This window comes from Onychomys torridus, chromosome 9 (genome assembly GCF_903995425.1).
Source record: "Onychomys torridus chromosome 9, mOncTor1.1, whole genome shotgun sequence".
Taxonomy (NCBI): domain Eukaryota; kingdom Metazoa; phylum Chordata; class Mammalia; order Rodentia; family Cricetidae; genus Onychomys; species Onychomys torridus.
Window position 1 is genome coordinate 42,374,832 of NC_050451.1, and position 23,950 is coordinate 42,398,781.

Here is a 23,950-nt window from a genome sequence, read left to right on the forward strand (position 1 = left end):
CTGAGTTTTAATTAGAATTTAATCTCCTTGATGGGAAGATTGTGGAAATTTACCCAACTCTATTCTAAGACCCAAGCTCAAGATATTCCAGCTAACTTATCTTAGCTTCTGTTACCTTAAACTGTTTGCTTGTATAAAACCTCCTCCTGCAGCTGTAGAGTAAGATGCTGGAATGTGGTTTTGCCTTTAAAAACTCCTTATTCTAAATGCTAGGTGCTATAGGTCCTGAATACCTAAGTGTAGCCTCATCCAGCTGGAATAAAAACTTTAAATTGATTATCCTTTGGGTGTGAATGGTCTTTTCTGGTGGGCTTCCTGAAACAGTTATGCACTGTTGATAGAAATCTGGATACTATGAAAAATAAATGTGGGTGGAGGTTCTATAAACATCTTTCTATAATGAAAATATCTGTGAGACAACCAAGAAAACATTTCTTCAATCACTGAACAAACTCAATAGAAATTCCTTATCACCTCAAATATAAATTCCTGCATATTATAACAGTTGTTATATATTATAAATATTGCAGCTCATAGGAAATGGTAAAATAGTCATTACAATGCAACAGTACTTAGACAACCCAACTACCCTGATGTCCCATACCAAATCCAGCTTGTTTGGGGTAATTTTAATGCCTGTGGAACAAAAGTCAAATCTAGAATGTAATGGCTACACAAGGTTTTAGATCTGATAACCAACAATAGAATATTTCTAGCTTTTTTGGTGTTCTGGAAACTTCACTTCTGTATTCTGTTAGGTCACATACTTTGATACAATAGGTTATATTCACTTATTTCCACTTATTCTGTAGTCACACAGAGTCAAAACTATTAAACCAGAATAAAAACTCATTAAGAAAAGTCATATGGGCGCCTTATCTCAGCTGGTCTGCCCGAGACCCCCTGAGCACGAACCCTAGTGCCCCGCGCGGCCCCATTTCCACTCCCACAAGATGAAAGAAATGATCATGAACCAGGAGAAACTGGCCAAACTTCAGCCATTGGTGGAAAAGGAACTGCTCTCAGAAAGAAGAACGTGGTTCACAGAACAGCCACAGCAGATGATAAAAAAACACTGCAGTTCTCCTTAAAGAAGTTAGGAGTGAACAATATCTCCGGCATTGAAAAGGTGAACATGTTTACAAACCAAGGAACAGTGATTCGTTTTAACAACCCTAAAGTCCAGGAGTCTCTGGCAGCAGACACCTTCACCATTACAGGGCACGCTGAGACAAAGCAGCTGACAAAAATGCTTCCCAGCATCCTAAACCAGCTCGGGGCAGACACTCTAACTAGTTTAAGGAGACTGGCTAAAGCTCTGCCCAAAAAATCTGTGGATGGAAAAGCACCACTTGCTACTGGAGAGGATGATGATGATGATGATGAAGTCCCAGATCTGGCGGAGAATTTTGATGAGGCGTCTAAGAACGAGGTAAACTGAACTGAGGCGACTTCTGAAGAAAGTGACGCCTGCAGAAGTTACAGGAACTGCTATTTGATATCAAGACTGCTTTTTAAAATTCTTTTCTTTATGGATCTGATAAAATCTAGATCGCTAATATTTTTAAGCCGGAGCCCCTTGGACACCGCAGCTCTTTCAGTTTTTGCTTAAACACAATTCATTCTTTGCAGCAAATTAAGCTGAAGAAGCCTGGGAATAAAGTTTGGAAAGGGGTTAATAAAATTCTTTGTCTAGTAAAAGAAAAGTCATATGTACCTTGTTATCAAAGCTTTCTGGTAAGTGACAGGACATTAAGAAGACATGGGTTCTTCACCACCAAAGCAGAGCCAGCTACTCTGCTAAAAAAAAGGGGGGCGCATCATTTAAAGGACATTGCTGATATTAACAGCTAGTTTATTGAAGACATGCCCTACAGTACAAAACAAAAGAGCAAGGAGAGAAGAAAAATATATTATATCCTTGATTTCTTCTAAGTCTTCACCATGGCTCCTCTTCAAGATTTTAGAATCATCTTTATGTACCTTGTCCTCCATAATGCTACTTTAAGCACAGTGTCAAGTAGAGAAGCTGAAATGACATTTGTTCACAATGACACTTTAGTCCAAGGATACTCCCTGTTCTTCCCTATGCCCTTACTTGGCCACATTACTAGCTGTGAGCAATGCTGTGAGTATCTAGGAAGTATCTATTAAAGCAGAAAACAAATACAATCACATAATTTGGTCCTGCACATGCCAGTCAATATTATTTCAGATTTTAGTCTGTAATGTGCAGCAGATCCATAGTACAGGAGCAGAGCCTCAACAAGCAAGATTTAACTGATCCAAAATTAGGGGTTGGGTATTTAGCTCAGTGGTAGAGCGCTTGCCTAGCAAGTGTACGGCCCTGGGTTCAGTCCTCAGCTCTGGCAAAAAAAAAAAAAAAAAAAAAATTAATATACCAAGAAAAACAAATCAAACATAGCCGTGAGCCACTAAGATCTAGCTAATGTTACACTGAGCATTTTTCTATAGTCAGAGTGGCTAACACACCAAGTCATGTTACTGGTTTTAAAAAATAAAAATAGTCTCTTCTAATCAGATGGTGCTTCTCAACTTCCTGATTGCTATCAGATCAAGACTCTCACTATCTTTCCACTGATTTCTGAGAATGTCTTAGTTGTATCGCCTACCTCTTAGTTCATACCTCTCTAATACACTATCATCACTTAGACTCAGTCTAAAACACACATCTAACTTGATCACTTTGCTCTTTAAGGACCTCTCATAGCTCTCAGTTGTGCAAAGGAACACATCTCCTCTACTAGTCCCTGTGACTGTTCATCCTCATGATCATTTTTACTGCATGATTTTAGACAAATGAGCTCAGTCCAGCACCTTCTTCTACATGTCATTCTTCATAAACCTTGAAAAGCACTACTCATTAATGAAACCTCCACAAATGTCACACATTTTCCAAAAGCTTTTTCCCCATCTAGATGATATTACCAAATTATGAAATTACATTTACAAATCAAAATTATAGGTACTTGCCCTTTTCTTCTTCCAGCATTTTCTAGGCCATTTTACATTAGCACATTTCATCAAATTATATCCTATCCTGGCTCTTATATCCTTATTAAACCAAGTTCCTCAGGGATAGAGGACATTTCCCATTCATCTGGTTAAACTCAGCTCTTAATGCCATCTCTGTCATATACGTAAGAAGCACTTACAACTAATTCCCAATGCACCTTGACAAGGGATCCTGATTCAATGAGAGCTGATTTGTGCTGGAAACAGTGAACTTCAAGGATACTTGGAGGTGTCTCGGGTTCATTCTATCTCTCAGATCAACACAACGTTATGCTTCCTGCTCTTTTAACTGGCAATTCTTACTTGGGTCATAACCCAGAAAGAAGGTAAGATTCCAGGGACGCTCTTCTGGATTCCACCCATCGTAAGTTGCGGCAAGGCTTTTTCTTCTGGGTGAATGTGTTAGAAGACTTGGATATTTTAAAAGGCCATTCTATATTCCCAGTCAATATAATGACTACGATGTCATCCTAATGTGAAGAAAATTATTCTTATCTCCTTGAAGCTAAAGAGGCAAGTCCACTGGAAAGAAATCTGCATTGCTTTATAAATTGCATGAGTTATGAGATGTCATGTAGAATTACCCAACAGCCTGTGATCCTTGAGCATTCCTTTAACATCTTGTTATCGTGAACTATCCTATTGTTATCATTTTATTTGAGAAATTTAGATGATAGCACATCTGACACAGAACTAAAGTGTACACACTACTATTCCCATTTTAGATACTCACAGCAAGTCACAGGGCCAGCAACCCTCTCCTTTGCTGATGTTTGTGAGCATATATACCCTCATTCTATACCCTACCACTACTATACCCTCTACACTAATCACATATTTTATTTAGTATTTGGAAACTGTGAATTCAAGTTTTTCTAGGTCACTTATGTTATGAAATATGATTTTTCTTGAGGTTCTTGCTAGATTGGTCCAATGAATGTAATTATAATGTGGTATAGTCAGGGCTTTGCTCCATGTAAACCAGGACCTGATGGCAGAACATTGCCAGAATATGGTACCAGCAAAGTATTCTAAATTAGATACTACACAACAGGAACATTCATCTTTAATTTGGTAAAAGAAGCTGCATAACAAATTATTTATTCATGCCTCATGATCTGGAAAATCTGTAGCTTGCATACACACACACACACACACACACACACACACACACACACACACACACACGGGGTGGGGGGATTCAAGCATCACTCAGGAACACATTTCTTGAGGAGACAAAAAAAAATGATGAAATGATATTCCCATTGTCTTCTATTTCTCTGCTATTCTGGCTTTAAAATTACCCATTTTAAAAAGAAATGTTTTCTATTTCTGAAGCTCACTAGACTCTACATAAATCTTGACTGTGAACTACAAACACCAAATGAAATTGGAGAATCAGGAGCATTCAAAGCAAATCACTTTCCTGTCTCTCCACTGGAGGGTAGCATTTCAAAAGGCAAAATCTTTCCCAGTATCAAAGCAGAGACTGGGGATGGATAGGGGAGGCTGAGTTAGTCCCTGATCACCCCACGTGGGGTTTCTACGTCTTACTTGAGATCGAAGTACTGGGAACACGTGTTCTAGCCCAGAAAAGCCTCTTACAGGAGAGCACTAAATCCAGTGACCTTGGCCACCCTGTGAAAGGAAGAAAGATGCTCCTGAAACTCTCTGTGCTGCTCCTTTGGAATCAAGTGGCTCGTAAGTTCGGGAGGTTTCCAGTCTATGTAACAGAAATTCATCAAGAGAAAGAAAATCTCTGGAGACAAGTCCCTCCTTCAGGAAGGAGCGGGGGGGGGGTGGATTGGGAAGATAATGGAAAGAAAACTCACTTCAGCTTTGAAAGAAATCCCTAAATTCCTTGTGCCTTTGTATGATCTTCACAATGTGGGATTCACTGTTTTCCATACAGTCTGCATTGGTCTTATCCATCCACCATCCTTCCACCCTCCCCCATGCACTTCCTGATCCTGAGTGATCACCAATCTACTTTTAGGCCCATGATTTCTTCTGCAGTTTTTACACATGAGCAAGGGCATTCAAGTTTGACTCTCTGTGTCCTGCTTTGTTTTGAAACAGGTTTGGACACCCAGCAGCTGCAACAGAATCCTCAGTTTCTGAGTATTCAGGATGGGCAAGATCTCACTGTGTACTGCAACTCCTCAAGCACTTTCCCTCAATTTTACTGGTACAGACAAATGCCCAAGGAAGGTCCTGTCATCCTGATGACATTAGTCAAGAGTGGAGAAGTAAAGGAACAGAAGAGGATGACTGCTAAGTTTGGTGAAGCAAGAAAGGACAGCTCCCTGCGTATCATCAGAGCTCAGCCTGGGGATGCAGGCATCTATTTCTGTGCAGGAGCACATTGCTCTTGTGGCCTCTGCTACCTGACTCAAAACCCTGCAGCTGCATACTCTGGCCACACTACTTCCATGAGCCTCTAGTTCCTCCTTACCCAGCTATGAGTATGAACAGTGTTAGCACCTCCACTCCTCCTTTCCTCATAGACCCATTTCTGTTGCCGTTCTAGAAAACATGGACCACAGACACAACCCTTCTGCTATGAGATGAGGCTGTAGATGTAGCCTACTTTTAAAAATCAATAACAATGTGGACAAACAGTCACCCAGGGTAGGCCTTGGCAGGGGTCAACTTGAGAGAACAATAGAAGTTATCAGACAGAAAGTTCCATGATTCAGAAACCCAATACTCATTCCACACTTTGTGTTACAGCTTGGGCTTGCCTGTAAAAAGAAATCTGACTAATGAGATATGATCACAGATCTTGGGATTGCCTATGGAAGTGTTTCTGACCAGTGAGGTGTGATCACAGATATCAGGACTGCCTGTGGAAGGAAGTGTTTCTGATCAGTGAGGTGTGATCACAGATGTGTTTTCCCATGCTACTTTCACTTTTTTGGTGAAATCCTCATGTGTAGTCCTCTCCATCCTCTTTTCCACCTGCAACATAAAGTAGTGATAGTTTTGCCATGAAGAAAAGTGCAAGTATAATTATGACTCTAGCTCTATCCCAACAGAACTCAATGTCACCCCAGATGAGCACAAAGCATTTTAATTTATTTCTTCCTCGACCCAGTGGTAATTCAGCTGAACAGTTGTTCAGTTTCCATGAGTGAGTACGCTTTCTGTTGTTGAAATTCAGCTTTAATCCACTATGCTCTGATACAACACAGAGAGTTATTTTAATTTTCTTGTATGTTGAGACTTGTTTTGTGACTGGGTATATGTTCAGTTTTAGAGAAGGTTCCATGATGTGCTGAGAAGAAGGTTCATTCTTTTATGTTTGGGTGAAATGTTCTGTAGATATCTGTTAGGTCCATTTGAGTCATAAGGTCTGTTAGTTCCATTATTTCTCTGTTTAGTTTCTGTCTGGATAACCTGTGCATTGGTGAGAGTTGGGTATTGAAATCTCTCACTATCAATGTGTGGGGTTCAATGTGTGACTTAAGCTTTAGTGATGCCCTTGCATTTGGTACATAGATGTTTATTGAAACATAGTCTTGGTGGATTTTTCCTTTGATGAATATGGAATGTCCTTCTCCATCTCTTTTGATTAATTTTGATTTGAAGTATATTTTGTTAGATATTAGGATAGCTGCACTAGCTTGCTTCTTAGGTCCATTTGATTGGAAAATGTTTTTCAAACCCTTTACTTTTAGATAATGTCTATCTTTGATGTTGAGGTATATTTCTTGTATGCAGCAGGATAGATCCTATTTTCATATCCATTCTATTAGCCTGTGTCTTTTTATTGGCAAATAGAGTCCATTGATACTGAGAGATACTAATGACCAGTGATTGTTAATTCCTGTTGTTTTGTTGTTGTTGTTGTTGTTGTTGGTGGTGGTGGTGGTGGTGGTGGTGTGTGTATGTGTGTGTATGTGTGTGTGTATTTCCCTTCTTTCTGGTTTGTTGTTGTTGTTGTTGTTGTTGTTGTTGTTTTTGCTGGTGTGAGATTGCCCATTGCTTGTGTTTTTGTAGATGTAGTTTACTTCCTTGGGTTGGGTTAGTTTCATTTCCTCTTTAAGGACATCTATCATCTTCATAAAGTTGTTTTTAAGGTCATTATCTTGTGATTCAGCTACATTGGAATATTCAGGTTTTGCTCTTGTAAGGATAGTGGGGATCTGGTGGTGTCATATTGCCCTAACTGTTGTTGATTGTATTCTTGCACTGGTGTTTAGGTATCTGGTAATTCTTATAAGGAAAACATTTAATTGGGGTGGTTCACTTACAGTTCAGAGATTCAGTCCATTATCATCATGATGGGACATGGTGTCATGCAGGCAGACATGGTGCTGGAGAAGTAGCTGAGAGTCCTACATCTTACAGGCAACAGAAAGTGTTCTGTGACACTGGGTGATATCTTAAGCATATCCTCAAAGTCCACCTCCACAGTGACACACTTTATCCAACAAGACCACACCTACTCCAACAAAGCCACAATTCCTAATGATACCACTTCCTGTGAGCTTATGGGAGCCAATTATATTCACACTACTACATTCTACTTCCTGCCCTCCTCAAGCTTGCAACAATACCATAATGCAAAATGCAATTTAGTCCAACTTCAAAAGTCCCCATAATCTATCACAGTCATAACAATGTTTAAAAGGCCAAAGTTCAAAGTCTCTTCTGAAATTCATGCAATCTCTTAACTATTATCCCCTATAATAATATCAAAATCAAAAACAGATCACATACTTCCAGTATATAATGGCAAAGGATATACACTATTATTCCAAAACACAGGGGGTCAGGAGGTGGTGGTGCACGCCTTTAATCTCAACACTCAGGAGGCAGAGGCAGGCAGATCTTTGTGAATTAGAGGCCAACCTGGTCTACAGAGTGAGATCCAGGAAAGGCACAAAGCTACATAGAGAAACTCTGTGTCTTGAAAAACAAAACAAAACAAAAAATCCAAAACATAGGGGAGGAAGCATAATGAGGAAATACTGGACCAAAACAAGACCAAAAAACAGCCGGGCAAAGTCCAGACTCTACATCTCCATGACTGATGTCAAAATGCCCTTCACATCTTCAACTCCTTTCAGCTCTGCTGACTACAACATACTTGTTTCTCTTGGGGTGTTCCCACTCCCTGTTAGCTGCTCTCCTCAGCAGGTATCCATGGCTCTGGCATCTCCAACATCTTGGAGTCCCCAAGGCATTCTAGGCTTCATCTTCACAGCTTCACACTGTTATTCTCAGATCCTGGGGACCACCAAAAGACCACCACGGAGATCAAATCTCATATGTAAAAGCAAAGAGCCTTTATTTTCAAGCTCTGAGCTTTGTCCCTCTCTGTCTGTCCAACGCAGTAGTGAGAGAAGAGAGCCCTGACCCAGGCAAGGTAGTTTTTCTCATAGCAAAGGTTGGGGTAAGGGGATTTCCAGGGTTCAGGACCCTGATAGGCTGACATCTCTCTAGGGGTATCTGTAAAACAAAAATAGCTGTGCTAGACTCAGGGACATCTGGCCACCTTATCTAATGGTTGGAATATTTGGGATGTCAGGTACTTTCCCTTGGATGTGGGCCCTCCCTGGGTGGAGTCAGCTTATGGTTTTTCCTGGGTCTGGGTGTTGCCTGCCAGTAAACCCGTCACAGAAGCTATGTCTGGGGCTCTAAGCCTGTCATGACAGCTATATGGTCAAGCTGTTTGGGGGCCCTTCTATACACACAATGGCCTCTCTAGGCTTCTTTTCAGGGATACCCCTGACACATACTTGGGATCAGTTGCTTTTCTTAGTCTCAGTGGCAAATTACATAGCCCCTTTCTTCTATCCTTAACTCCAGAACCACTTGGCCAAAGCTGTGAAGTTCTGCTGCTTGTTGGGGCTGGAACATGGCCCCCTCATTCAATTTACATCTTTCCCAGCTTTCTGTCTTTCACTGTCTAAGCTTGGCTATCTTTGAACTTGCTTTGTAGATCAGGCTGGCCTCAAATTCAGGGATCTGCCAACCTCTGCCTTCCCAGTGCTGGGATTAAAGGTGTGCACCACCACACCCAGCTCTAAGCATATATATGTATACATATATGTATATATGTATATGTATGTATGTATATGTATGTATATATATACATATATATGTTACTTTGATTCTATTTTAATAAGTATAAATTAAATCTAATAAATACATTTTCATGTCCTTACATATATACAGATAAAATGTGGTCAACAAAGATCTATGAGTTTAATTGTCCTTATTATTTCTGGTCATGTATCTAACCCTGCATTCCCTTTAGTCCACCCATCCTGACATCAGAAGGAATGTGTTGCACTTCTCAATTTGTGGCGTTTTTAATTGACTGATTAACATTTGTCTCTTTTTTTATAAATATTTTTATTTTATAGTTAATTTAATTTTACATATCAGCCACGAATTCCCCTGTCCTCCCACCCCCAGCCTTCCCCCCTCCAATCCACCCCCATTCACACCTCCTCCAAGGCAAGGTCTCCCCTGGGGATTCAGCCCAGCCTGGTAGATTCAGTTGAGGAAGGTTCAATCACTTCCTCCCTGCACCAAGGTTGAGCAAAGTGTCTCAGCATAGGCCCTAGGTTCGAAAAAGCCAGCTCATGCACCAAGGACAGGTCCCAGTCCCACTGCCTGGGGGGTCTCCTAATTAGTTCAAGCTCATCAACTATCTTACTTATCCAGAAGGCCTGATCCAGTCCCATGGGGGCTCCTCAACTATTGGTTCACAGTTCATGTGTTGCCACTAGTTTGGCTATTTGTCCCTGTGCTTTTTCCAACCATGGTCTCGATATCTCTTGCTCATATAATCCTTCCTTTGTGCTCACTCATAAGTGGATACTAGATGTAAATCAAAGGATAACCAGACTGCAACTCACAACTCCAGGGAGGTTACCTAGTAGAAAGGACCCTAAGAAAGACACAGGGATCACCCAGCGACAGAGAAATGGATGAGCTCTACATGAGCAAACTGGGGTGAGAGGGGTAATGGAGGGCAAAGGTCAGGGGAAAGTGAGTTTAGGGGAGCGGGAGGTCCCAGCTGGATCAGGAACAGAGTGGAAGAACAAACGAGACACCATGATAAATGAAGACCCCATGGGAATAGGAAGAAGCAGAGTGCTAGAGAGGTCCCCAGAAATCCACAAAGATACCTCCTCTGTAGACTACTGGCAATGGTTGAGAGAGTGCCTGAGCTGACCTACTTCTGGTGATAGGATGGCCAAACCCCCTAACTGTCATAATAGAACTCTCATCCAGTGACTGATGGAAGCAGATGCAGAGATCCATGGACAAGGCTCAGGTGGAGCTCCAGTAGTCCAATTGGTGAGAGAGAGGAGGGATTATATAGGCTTTTCTTTAGTTCCTTTTCACAAGTTGGAAACTTAGCTGGGTGGGATCTTGCCCTGAGGTCATCTCTCCCTTTTTTTCTTTTCTTAATCCGTTTATCTCCATGAACACAGGATTTAGCTGTATTCCATGTCCTGGTGCCCCTTTTCTCAATCTGTACATTTTGTATTTTTATTTGCTTGGCTTGCTCCTTTTCATTATAAATTTTCATTAGAGTTAACACTAATAATCACACAACACAGTCTATACTAGGCTGTTTTGAGATTTCCTCTGCCAAAGGAATTAATCCAAAGCTCTTCACCTTAGCCTTAGGCACACTTTTCAGACAAGAGCAAAAAAGCAGCCACATTCTTCACAAAAGTATCATGAGACCAGTCTCTAGGCCACATACTAGCATTCTTCTCTTGTGAAACCTCTTGATCCCCACAGTTTATCAAATCACACCAGCACCATTGTCTTCCATGCTCCTATTAGTATTTCCCATCAAGCAGTGCTTAAAAAGCCTTCCAATAGTTCCCTAACCTGAATTACCAAAGTCCAAATTCCTCCAAACAAAACCATGGTCAGGTCTATCACAGCAATACCTCCCTCCTGGTACCAACTTCTGTCTTAGTGTTTCTGCTGATGTAGAGACACCATGACCATGGCAACTATTATAAGGAAAATATTTAATTGGGGAGGTTGCTCACAGTTTCAGAGGTTCAGTCCTTTATCATCATGGCAGGCATATAGGAACACGGAGAGGCAGATAGGCAGACATGGTGCTAGTTATATCTGAAGGCAGCAGGAAGTGAACTGAGACACGGGGCAGTATCTTGAGCATAGAAAACCTCAAAGCCAGCTCCCACAGTGACACACTTCCTCTGACAAGACCATACCTACCCCAAAAAAGCCACTCTTCCTAATAGTGCCTCTCTCTATGAACTTATGGAGGCCAATTACATTCAAACTACCACAGATGGGTGTTTTATTCCTTGGTTTCTGTTTCCTCTTTGATCTTCTAGTCTTTGTGGCCTGGATTTCTGTGGCCAGCTTGACCTCTGATATAGTACAGGGTCTCTGTCCAAGTTGGGAGCTGGCCTTCTGGCAGTTAGCTTGGCCTTTGGTACAGCAGGAGGCCTCTGTTCTTATGACTTGTATGGCCTACATCTGTTCTTCTGACTTGTATGGCCTACATCTGTTCTTCTGACTTGTATGGCCTGCATCTGAGCAGCAGGAGTTCCCTAGGGTTGGTGGCAGGACCTGACCTCTGGGCTGGCAATGAGGGTAGAGGGGTAGTTGGTAGAAGATGATGATAAGGTGGGAGGGCTTTGACAGTGGAATTGGTCTTGGAAACAGAATCTAGGGAGTGGGGTAGCAGGTCACTCACATGTGCTTCTGACTAGTGTGGCCTATACCTGAGCAGCTGAAGACCGCCAGGCACAGAGCATTTTAAAGAGCCATTATGCCACTGAATATCTTGCTATGGTAGCTGAACACAATCTTAGCTATAGCAGGACTGAGATGGCTTTGTGGTTTCTCTTTACAGGTATAAGTGTAGTAGGGATTGCAAAACATTATGCTTTTTTTATAAAAAAAAAAAAAAGACATTTTTATGGATGGTACATATTTCTCAAAACTTTCATATTCTTATAAAGGCCTTTCAATAGCATGGCCTCGTCTTTTAAAAGCCCACATCAATTTCCTACATTTATGGAAGACTCTGGGGTCCTGTTTCCTCACCAAGTCCTGTAATCAAACCAATATCAAGTCCCATGCAAATGGTGGATACCATATCTTACATTTTGGGTTTTTTTTTTTTTATTTTGATTTTGAAAGTTACTTCCCATGCTTTATAAATGAACATTAGTGCAGTAGCCAATTCCAAAAATCAACCCTTGAGAGATTTGGTTCAGGGCATGCCTTTATTATAAGTTTAAGGTAAAATATACATTTATAAATATGAAAACAGTGGCTGGAGAGATAGCTCATGGTTAAAGGCAATTGCTGCTCTTGCAGAGGACCCAAGTTCAGTTCTACATTATGTGGCTCATGACTTTCTGTAACTCCAACTATAGGGAATGTTAACACCCACTCCTGGTCTCTTCAGGCATCAGAATAAAGTACACAAACAGAGAGAGAAAGAGAGACAGAGAGACAGAGACAGAGACAGAGACAGAGACAGAGACAGAGACGTAGGTACAGGGAGTGGGAGAGCAGGAGGGAGTTTAAAAGAAGTTGTATTATAAAATAAGAAAAGATTTTTAGTCCTCCTTTGTGCAAAGAAAGTGATGCTGTCCTTTTCCTTGGCTTCAGAAAACTTACTGTGAATTCTCTCTGTGTCTCTTTGAGATATACATAAATCTTTTTAAAAGAAATAAGCCCTCTGCCAGTTGTATTAACCTACAGCTGTCTTTCTCAAGGTTCTGGGAGCCATAACTATAAAATGTCATCATCAATAGATGTGGTGCCTCCTCTCAGCTCTCAGGGGCAGGGAAGCAGCTAACCTTGGAGGGACTTTCTCCAAGTTTAAGACTTACCTCCTGTCATAAAGAGAAGATTTATTTTTCCTTCAGAAAAGGAAATACATTCCTAATGTAGCTAGCTTTGGTCATGAGGTAAACTAAGGCTGGGTCAAACATGCTATTAAGACCACTTGTTTCAGAGCTCAGCTGTTTGTCTTGAGGAATCAGATGCATTTTGGTCCACCTAGCTATTTAAAAGGATGAGATGTCTTTCAATCTTCACCATGCCGCTAGTAAACTGCCTGGGATATGCACACATTCTGATGTATTGCTTATTAAATAATAAAACTGTTTTCATTTTCTTCTACCTTTTTGGAGGCATATTTTTACCTGCAAGAGGATTGCTTGCTTTTTCCCCAACAAGACTCACCCAGCACCTTTTCATAGTCACTGTGCTTACAATTCTCTCTCCATGAAAAGCAATGCAGATACTGTGGGAAAAAAACAGTAAAGGATGTTTTCCAGTTGCTGACTGTGTGATCTGGGAAATGCTTTTTCCCTCGCAGGATCTGTGCAAGGTAAGTGCTTAATTCATGGCACTTTATGAGGATTAGTAACATTTTGTGAATTGCTTACCACAATCACAACTTTCATGAGCTGCACTAAAATTTTCATCTGTACCCTGCTATGTATTCTAAACAGAGAATATATAAATGATGCAGTTCCTTCCTCTGAGGAACTCATTCATGGTAACAGAAGGCTGTCAGCTAATTCCCATAGCCACCATTCCCTGGAGGCCAAAAATCCTCTAATTTACAATCTCCATTTCAAGGAGCAATGAAGTTCGCCACGTGCCTGCGCCTTCCTGGAAATACACTGTTGGTTCCAGGGTCAGACACAAATGTCTGGGGGTATGCAACAGTCCTATGGTGTCCAGAAGACACAGTTCACAATGGTCCTCCCCACCCTCTGCTTTTCACTCTTTCTACCCTTTTCTCCACAGTGTTCCCTGAACCTTGGGGAAGGGAAGTGTGATATAAATGTCCCATCGAGAACTTAACACTGTACAGTCACTGACATGCATGAATTCACAACAGCGAGGAGCACATGAGTCTAGTGCCTAGCTAAGGAGCTCTTGGTAACTGATGTTGGGGGAGGGAGATTTGGTTTTCTTCAGGGGTCTGGGCCCCTGGGAGGTTTCTCATGCATCAGTGTGTGGTCCCACACCCATGCATACATGGGCAAAAACAAATTAGATTCTGTGGGTTATTTTTTAAAAGAAAAATGAAAATAAGAAGAGGGCATGAGGGTGGGATAGAAGGGAAATGTGGTAGAGAGGGCCCTGGGAAGAATAGGAGAGAAGGGATGAAGATGGATGTAACTGAACACATTGTACGCATATGAGAACTCTTTAAAGGGTAAATTAGGTTCAGAATGTGGTACCAGCGCTAGGCTTACTCCTGAAGGTGGTACTCTAATTAGAGACAGACTCCCTTGGCTCTGAGGAGAACTACTAACTTCCACAGAAAGAGAATCTCTGAAGCCTGGGAGAGAGAAGGACGTTATCTGAGGGTGGGAGCTGTGGTAGTTTGAATGAGAATACCTTCCCCCATCCCTGTAGGCTCATAGATTTGGATACTTGGTTAAGAGGGAGAGACACTGTCTGAAAGGATAAGGAGGTATGACCTTGTTAGGAAGTGTGTCACTGAGGTGGCCTTTGAGGTCTCAAAAAGCCCTTTCCAAGCCCCAGCAGCCTGCTGATTCAGATATAGAACTCTCCTCCTGTGAGACACCCTGCTCCCCACCATGAGGATAAAGGCCTAACTCTCTGCAACTTTAAGCCAGTCCCGATTAAATGCTTTCTTTTATAAGAGTTGTCTTGGTCATGGTGTCTCTTCACAGCAGTAGAACACTGACTAAGACAGGGACCAAGAGTCCTAACAAGAGAGAATGTGAACCAAAAAAATCTGTAACAATATAATCCTATGTTCTCATTATGAATTTCTTTTTTTTTTCTTTTCTTTTTCTTTTTCTTTCTGTTTTTTGTTGTTGTTTGTTTTTCCAGACAGGGGTTCTCTGTGTTGTTACACAGCCCTGGCTGTCCTGGAACTCACTTTGTAGACCAGGCTGACCTCGAACTCACAGAAATCTGCCTGCCTTTGTCTCTCAAGTGCTGTGATTAATGGTATGTACCACCACCACACTCATGAATTATTTTCTTATCTCTATATATCTAATTATTTCCTTATCTCAATATGAAGCTTAGAGTAAGCAAAACAATTTTTTGATCTTTATTTAATTTTAGTCTCTGTGAATCTATATTACTTAGTATCAAGGCCAAATATAAGATTTGTGTCTTTGTCCAGAAAACAAAAAGATTGCTCTTTAGAAATTATGACTGTGCTACATCCAATACAGGAGGCCAAGGTCAGAAAAAAATAGGAAAAGCAAAAAACCTAACCAAAGACAAAGTAGAGCGTAGCTGGGAAGAAGGTGACGGAGTGAAGGCAAGAAGGAAAAGGCAGAGGGCTGCTTGGACAGTGAGGCAGCAGCATTATTCTGCTCTGCAGGGGCAAAGCAGTGGCTAATTTAAGGAGAGCGGCTGCCTTGGGTACTGCATCATCTTCTTCTTTCATACAGTCGAGTGGCATTCACAGCCTTTACTCTCCAGATGCTGGCAGCACTCCACGACCACAAGAAATACCACGTCTCCAGACACTGGCCCTGGCTCAGAGCTAATGTGCTAATGTCAAGCACTGAGAGAGTAGAATAGAAACCAATTTTTAGGGTCAGTCTGCAGTTACACATCTTATGTCCTGGGCTACTACTTATCATTTGACTTCATATATTCGGTAAGATAAGTGGAATATAAAAATAAGAAAGAGGTGTAATTTTTACAGAAACTATTCACAAATCTGAAAATTTTCTACTCTTATCATGACCCATATTTTATTTAGCTTGGTCAATATTCTTACTCCTAATTGATATATATTGTTTATCTTCCCTCTCGGTTACTGAGTTCTCATTCTTTATAGAATATTTTATAAACACCCTGCATTTAATTTCAAAAGCGTAAAAAATTCCCAGTTCATGAAATGATACCTCTGGTTATCCTCAAGTATTCTCTCTCTTCCTTCCCCTCTCCCCTGTCCTTTTCCCTCCCCCATTTCTTACACACACACACACACACACACACACGCAGTATAGAAGTCAAACCATAGTTGAGTAGATCTTGCCAGTACAAAGCCCAGGAGTGGCAGCTATTGAATGTGTTTCATAAAAATGAAATGCTATGGGATAAATTACTTCCAAATAGTAGATAGAATACATATTAATAGTTGAGTTTATTTCACATCAATGTGTGTCCTCACAGCAATTATAAAGATACAGAGAGGGCTTTTGTTGGGACTCCTATGGATACAGACTCACTGGATTAAGAGCATCCCTGTTAGAAGCTGGGGGGAATATCCTTGCCCAAATAGGGAGAGGAGCACCCCACAGTGTAGAAAGGGGAAAACAATGAATTGCTTAGACTGGTGATCCTTGTGCCCTACATGGGGAAACTAGAGAGAAATTCTCTGTGCTGCAAATGGGTGACAGCAACTTTTGCAGTACCCCACACTGGTGTCTCTTTCATTTGAACAGTTTCCTGAGACCTTCCCATGAACTCAGATCACACTTCAGCAGCTAGAGGTGCCACATTGCTTGGTTGGTAGAGAAGTCTTTCTCTGACCCTCCAACAGCCCATAAGTGTTCATTTTCCCCACTCCTTTCCAAAGTGTGTAAGCCCAAAAGTCCTGTACTGAACCCTCTACCCATTAACTCAAGGGCATCCTCTCTGTAGGTTGCTCTAAGGCTGATGCAGTAGGCAAATGTAGGTGAATACAATAGGACATCTTTGTCTTAAGAAATGTGTGCTAAGGTGCCTATGGGATGAAAAGAGAAGCAGAAATTAGGATCTCTTCAAAGAATTTAGTTGACAGTAGAAATATCAAAAATAAAAAAAAGGGCCTTTTGTTTCTATGAAATGATGCAAATCTGGGAATAACATGCTTTTAACAAAACTGTCATTAGGAAAACTTACTTCCAATATCATTTTAAAATACCAGCATAATTCTGGGTTGTTAAAATAAAAGAATTATAGGATGAACTCTCACGCTCCACAAATTCCTAGAAGGATTACCCAGTAGTCATTATTAGGAGGCAAGAGTTCATTATACATACTCACCTTTATAAATACTTACACACACACACACACACACACACACACACACACACACACACACACACACATCCCAGCACAGCCCATACAGACAAAACTTTAAACATACATGTCCAACAACTCACAGCCCAAGTCAAACAAATTTCCTGAATGGCGATGATTGGATCTCCCACATTCTGTGATTCTGCATAAAAAGTGTCAAAATAAAAAAAACAAATAAGGTGGAGGTGCAGGCTTTCAACATTTATTATTTCTCTATGATCATAACTGCCAGCATGATTTCAACAAGCTTCATCGCTAATGAAGAGTCAGCCTTCATAAGTCTATCTCAGAATTTTTTCACCTCCTAAAATGAAAGTCTGATCTTATGTGGCTGTGCAATTGACAGTTCTTCTAACAAACACTCGGGTTCGATCTCACCCCTCATCAGAGAAGTTTTTTTTTTTCCTCCCAGCAGACAGACGATTACAGAAAAGTACAACTGGTCAAAATGCAGAGAACAACTGACCGTGTGATACCCAGTCTCGACTGATATATCTACAGCATAATTCCTGCACGCAAGGCTCAGGGAACATCATGGAAAAGGGGGCAGAAATATTCTGAGAGCTGAAGATTGTTGTGGGATTGTGCCTTCTAGCTATGACAGGGAAACTACACTCATGGAACTCCAACAACATGGCTGCATAAACGAAACCTGAGCAATGCCAACACGAGTGATGCCCCAATATAGATGAGGGAATCTCACAAAGCCCCAACCCTAGATGAAGAGCTACCTATAATTAACAATTGCTGAGAGAGGGCATTAGTCTTCCTCAGGGATGAGCCCCTGGATGGTTATGCAATATTGAGGGCACATAATACTGACCCAGGGTCTGCTGTGGAAACATGTACATGAAGGCAACAGTGAACAAGCTCAGCAGTGTGGTGATGTATTGTGCACCCCAATAAAGCTTACCTGTGGATCAGAGGACAGAGCCAGCCACTAGATTAGACATAGAGGTCAGGCAGTGGTGGCACACACCTTTAATCCTATCACTCGGGAGACAGAGTTCCATCTGGATCTCTGTGAGTTCTAGGCCACACTGGGCTACATGAGAGAAACAGAACCAGGAAGTGCCTTTAATCCCAGGATGTAATATGGCAGGACACAGAAAGGTATATAAGGTGTGAGGAAACAGAAGCACTCTCTCTCTCTCTCTCTCTCTCTCTCTCTCTCTCTCTCTCTCTCTCTCTCTCTCTCAAGACTGAGGATTTCCTAGAGGTAAGAATGTGTGGCTGGCTTGTTCTGCATCTCTGATCTTTCAGCTTTCACCCCAATATTTGGCTCCAGGTTTTTTTGTTATAAGACCTTTTAAGATTTGTGTTACACAGCAGGCTACATTTACATGTTTATTCATTTACCTGTACATGTAGCAACAATGGTTAAAGAAGAGGCTGAGAGTTTGGGGAAAGGCAGACCTGAAGAGGATAGGAGGGAGGAAAGTGGGGAATAGTGCAGTTATATTTTTATTTAGTTCTCTATATTTCCATGCAGTATATTTTGATCACATTCTTTCTCCTCCCCTAGTTCCTCCTAGATCCTACCCACCTAAATTCATGATCTTTCTTTCTCCTCCCCACAACCCCCCCCCCAAAAAAAACATAAAAACCTTCAAACCATAACGAAAGAAAGCACACAAAACAGTATGGAATCCACTTTGTGTTGGCCAACCACTCCTGAGCATGAGGTCTGCCCCAGACTGTGGTTGATATACCAAGCGTCACTCTGTCAGAACACGGTCTGAAGATGCAGCCGTGTCAGGAGAATCCTGAGTGCTTGTGAGAAAACAAGAGTCTTGTGACCTCAGTTTCATCAAAACATGGAATTATTCTTGGAATCTGTTTTTGTGCTTCTCCCAGGTGTAGTGGATAGGAGTGAGTTTACTTCCAATTATTCATTACAACTGGTTATTGTTGTTTGTTTATATATTTCTATAGAAAAACATTTTTCTGCCACTCTGTGGCTTCCCCACCATGCGTGGCTTGCCCTTGTGATTGCACACTTCACTCATGTGACTCCTGTTTACCCTCAAAGTATAAATTGTCCGATGCTCTTAATATACATGGCTGTTGCATGAGACCCTAATCTACCACCTCTATTGGCTTCATTCTCCCAAGCTCCACTGCCAACAAGAGCAGTGACACCACTCCACTGGAGAAAACTAATTTTTTTTAGCAGTCATTAACTGCAAATAGCTTCTTAGTTCTCTTTCTGCATGCAGGGATTATATCCAACTTGAAATTGTTCAGGCCTTAGGCATGCTGTCCCAGTCTCCGTGAATTCATATGGGCAACATCCCTGTTATGTCTGGAAGACACTGTTTCCTTGGAGTCATCCACCACCTCTGGCTCTTTTCATCTTTCTGACTTTTATTCTGCATATATCTCTGAGTTTTGAGGGGAGGGATTTAATATAAACAACCCATTTAGGGCTGAGTGCTCCAAAATCTTGTGTGCACATTGTCTGGTTGTATCTATGCTTATTCCCATGATGAGGGTTGAGTGAGGCACGTATCTATAGGTATAGAATACATCATCAGGAGTCATTTTATTGCTATACTTGTAAGGATTCTGTCCTTAATTATGTCACCAACCTGTGACGGAGTCCCAGCCTAAAAAGCGGGCATGCTCTCTCTGTGTTCTCTCTTTCCACACTCTCTCATTCCGTATTCTCCCCCCTCCGTATGGACTCTGTCTCTCTCTCTCTCTCTCTCTCTCTCTCTCTTTCTCTCTCTCTCCCTTTCTCTCCCAATAAAGCTCTAGAAAGGTAACCATGGCTCTTGACTCTTCTGTCACAGCTACATCCAGCACTCTCCTCCATCAACATAGCCGCCAAGGGCAGCGGCCAGCCATGAGTGCCGCCACTTAACCAACAATATTCGTTTAGCTGAATAATAGTGGGTTTTCCCCTTGGGTCCATGACCTATCAAGGCTCATGTTCTCAGCCTCATTAGCAGTGTCAGATACGGTTTCCATGTCTTAGATAATTTCATATTTATACCACTATTGCACCAGTATATCTCTGCTATAGATCACAGAGTGTGTAGCCAGGGGTGGGGGAGGCATGATATTGATGATTATTTTTCCCCTATGGTAGCAAGTTTAGTAACTTTCAGCAGTATGAATGCTGTTCAGTAGTGGTGAAGCTTCTGGTTGAATATGAGTTAGATTTCTCCATGTTTTATTCCATGAGTATGTACTATCTTGAGGAGCAGGTCCTTACTATAACCAATGGAGAGCGTGGGTGTGATGATATAAATCTATTTAAACATTTTAAAAATTAAAGTTATAGGCAGAAAAAAATAAACAAAAAGCCCGCCTCTTGTGGTTTCAGCACTGATATCTCAGAGTAATACAATCTCCTTAGCAGTGACTCAGCCAAAATACCCTGCCACTGCCTCACTGGCTGCAGGCTAGCACATGCTGTTCAATTGCTTCTGTCATGGCCTCCTTGGCTTACTCCACCTACTATACTAGCCTGTGCAAGTCCTTACTTCCTCTGAGACACACCTGAGGAGAAAGCATCAAGGCGACATAGCTGCTCTCCTCCCATCTGTAGACAAGGCCAGGTAAAGAAGAGTACTACACATACTGTTACTCCAGGTAAGGAAGAGTACTACACATACTGTTACTCCAGGGCTCCCCAGTAGGTCTGGGAGTCCAGCCTTCCTGGCTTCTAATACAAAGCTCATGACTTCCCTGTGTCTGTTCTTTCTAATATCAGCTCATAAACTTACTATATGTAAACCCTAAACTACCGCCATAATGGACTGAGTAGATTTTTAAAGCTCTCTGGTTGTAATTCACTTTGAAATGGCCAGAAATGTCCTTTTCTTGCATAGCCATAGACAATGTCCCCGAGTCTGTTCAAGTTAAAGAATTACTCCAGCTTTCTGAGCTATTGCATAGCGAACATGTTTCCTCTGGCATCTTCTGACTTTGAAGACAAAGGTTTAGTGTTGTGTGCAGCCTCTGCAGGATGGTACCATTGCTTTTCTCATTGGAAAACAGAGAGAACACTGGCTAATCTCACCCAGGTTCCAAGATGGATAACCCAGCTGTTAGTAAACACAAAGGATAGATATTGTGTGTTTATTTGTGTTCTTTAAGAAATCATCTACAATTTAAATCCAATTTAATTATCTTGTGCCATTTATTTAACCAGGAGAAAAAAAAATTGACACATTTGAAAAGCATGCTATGATTCAATTGTGTTAAAGACAAAATAACTGAACATCCTGTGTTCTAAATGTGCAATAGTTTTATTAAAAAGAACATTAAATTGTTATGTAGTCCCATTGAGAACCACATTTTTGTAGTATTTTTAAAAAGGTATCTGCATAAGTTTATAACCTGGCAATGTGCCAATCATTTGACCTCATACAATTATTTACATTTTAAGCTTCATTTTCTACCATTTCAACACACACACACACACACACACACACACACACACACACACACGCTCACATCACTTGAACTCTGAAAGTCTCCTTGTCGCTTCTCATCCCCATTTTTCCTTTCAATGGGGAAAATATGTCAAATGAACTTGAGGAAGTCAGAAGTTTTCTACATTTAGTCTAGAGGGGGCAGTGATGCTTTCTTTGGCAAAGATGACTAACTTCCCTCAAGAACGCGGCTGTTCACAGGTAAAAGGAAAAGGAAATGAAGTCAGTAGAGGGAGAAGAAGTCAGAGCTGCAGCCATCTGAGCAAAAGACAAGACACCTCAAATCTTCAGAGAAAGAATGGCCAACCTCTGTGGGGCCATGCTGCTGGTTCTGTGGCTTCTGCCAGAATGTAAGTTGCAGAGAGGGTGTTTGAAGTGGTAGGCAATCCCCAAGGACCGCTCCAAGGAAATGAGATAATTGGGAGATTTTTGCTTTGTTTTGCAGGAACATTAAGAAAATTTCAAACCCATTACTCTCTTTCCAAACAGGGATAAAGAGTCAAGAGAAGAATGATGGCCAGCAGGTTAGACAAAATTCTCCACCCCTGACTGTTCAAGAAGGAGGGATTTCTATTCTGAACTGTGACTACAATAATAATATGTTTGACTATTTTGCTTGGTACAAAAAATACCCTGCCAGCAGCCCTACATTTCTGATATCTCTCCGTTCAAATGTGGATAAGAATGAAGATGGAAGATTCACAATCTTCTTCAACAAAAGTGGCAAACGTTTCTCACTGCACATTGCAGCCTCCCAGCCTGGAGACTCAGCAATGTACTTCTGTGCAGCAGGTGCACAGTGCTCTGCACATGCCCGCAGCCTCTATCCAAACTCACAGCTGGGTCCCAAGCAAGGCCCTACTTCGAGTTTCAAACAAGGGCATCTGTGACCTTATTTCCGTTGTACATAGAGGCAGGACAGAGTGTGACTGAAAGCCGGTGAGGCAAAATCAGCTTACAGGAAGGCCAGACATGACAAGCAGACCTGACAAGCTCTACAGATAAATGGAGAATCGGGTTTGGTGGCATACACAGAGTCCCAGTACTTGGGAAACTAGACAGGAAGAGCGCGAGTTGAGGGCTACCTTGGGCTACCTAGTGAATTTTAAGACTGGGATATACAGTGAGATCATGTCTGAAAAGCCTAAATAAATACATATTAATAATACAAACCAAAAATAGACTGAGAAAGTTCTCCAAGCTCCCAAGTGTTAAGCGGTCTGTTGGCTCTGTTTCAACTTTCAGAGAGAGGCTACGGAGTTTGCCAAAGCAGAAGTCTCTCACTACACATTGATTCTTTTGTTGTCATGTTCTTTTTCTCTTTTATTTCACTTTTTTCTTTTTTGTTGCCTTTTGTATTTGGGGGTGGGTTTTTTTGTGTGTCTGTGTTCACTTTTTTCTTTCTCTCTTTCTTTTTTATTTATTTTTATCTCTCTTTTACCTTATTTTACTGTTTTTCTTTGTTTTATTTATCCTTTGATCCTAGGCTAAAAACATCCTCTCTTTCCCATGCCCATATTTGGAGGGAAGAAACTAGGGGTCTCCTCCAAATGTTTTCCCCTTGGAAAGTATCAGCATTAAGTGCTTACATTTTGAGTAAAATAAACAAAATAACCTCTGGTTATTATTTTTCTTCATGGTTCCAATTTTACATTAAATATAGCTGAAGGTGTTCATGCTATGAGTCAATTTCCTTTGTTTCTTTATTTAAATACACAGGTCTCCTTCAGTAAATCATTAATTGTACACTCTTCTCCCAGGCTGACATTCAACTGCTTGACACACTATCCAGTAGTAAAACAATTTTGTCCTATGGCAATTGTGTCAAAGAGCCTGCCAAGATGCAAAGAACTTGTTCTTTATAGACATAGCGGCCCTGTACTGATGTACATAAAAGGGATGGAGCAACTATGGCTCAAAGTTGGAAGTTATCAGGTTCAGAGTAATTGGATTTATGTTGAGGTCTTTGATCCACTTGGACTTAAGTTTTGTGCACAGTGACAGATATGGATCTATTTGCAGCCTTCTCCACATTGACATCCAGTTATGCCAGCACCATTTGTTGAAGATGCTTTCTTTTTTCCATTGTACATTTTTGGCTTCTTTGTCAAAAATTATATGTTCATAGGTGTGCAGGTAAATGTCAGGGTCTTCAATTTGATTCCATTGGTCCACATGTCGGTTTTTATGCCAGTACCAAGCTGTTTTTATTACTGTAGCTCTATAGTACAGCTTGAGGTCGGGGATCGTGATGCCTCCAGAGGTTGTTTTATTGTACAGGATTCTTTTGGCTATCCTGGGTTTTTTGTTTTTCCATATGAAGTTGAGTATTATTCTTTCCAGATCTGTGAAGAATTGTGTTGGTAATCTGATGGGGATTGCATTGATTGCTTTTGGTAAGATTGCCATTTTTTACT

General features: G+C 41.2%; 1 pseudogene and 1 gene segment (V, D, J or C); both read left to right on the forward strand.

Annotated features, from left to right (window-relative positions):
• LOC118591330 overlaps nucleotides 1-23,950 on the forward strand; it is a 698,773-nt gene that overhangs the window by 284,052 nt on the left and 390,771 nt on the right.
• Nucleotides 954-1,441, forward strand: LOC118591331 (annotated as a pseudogene).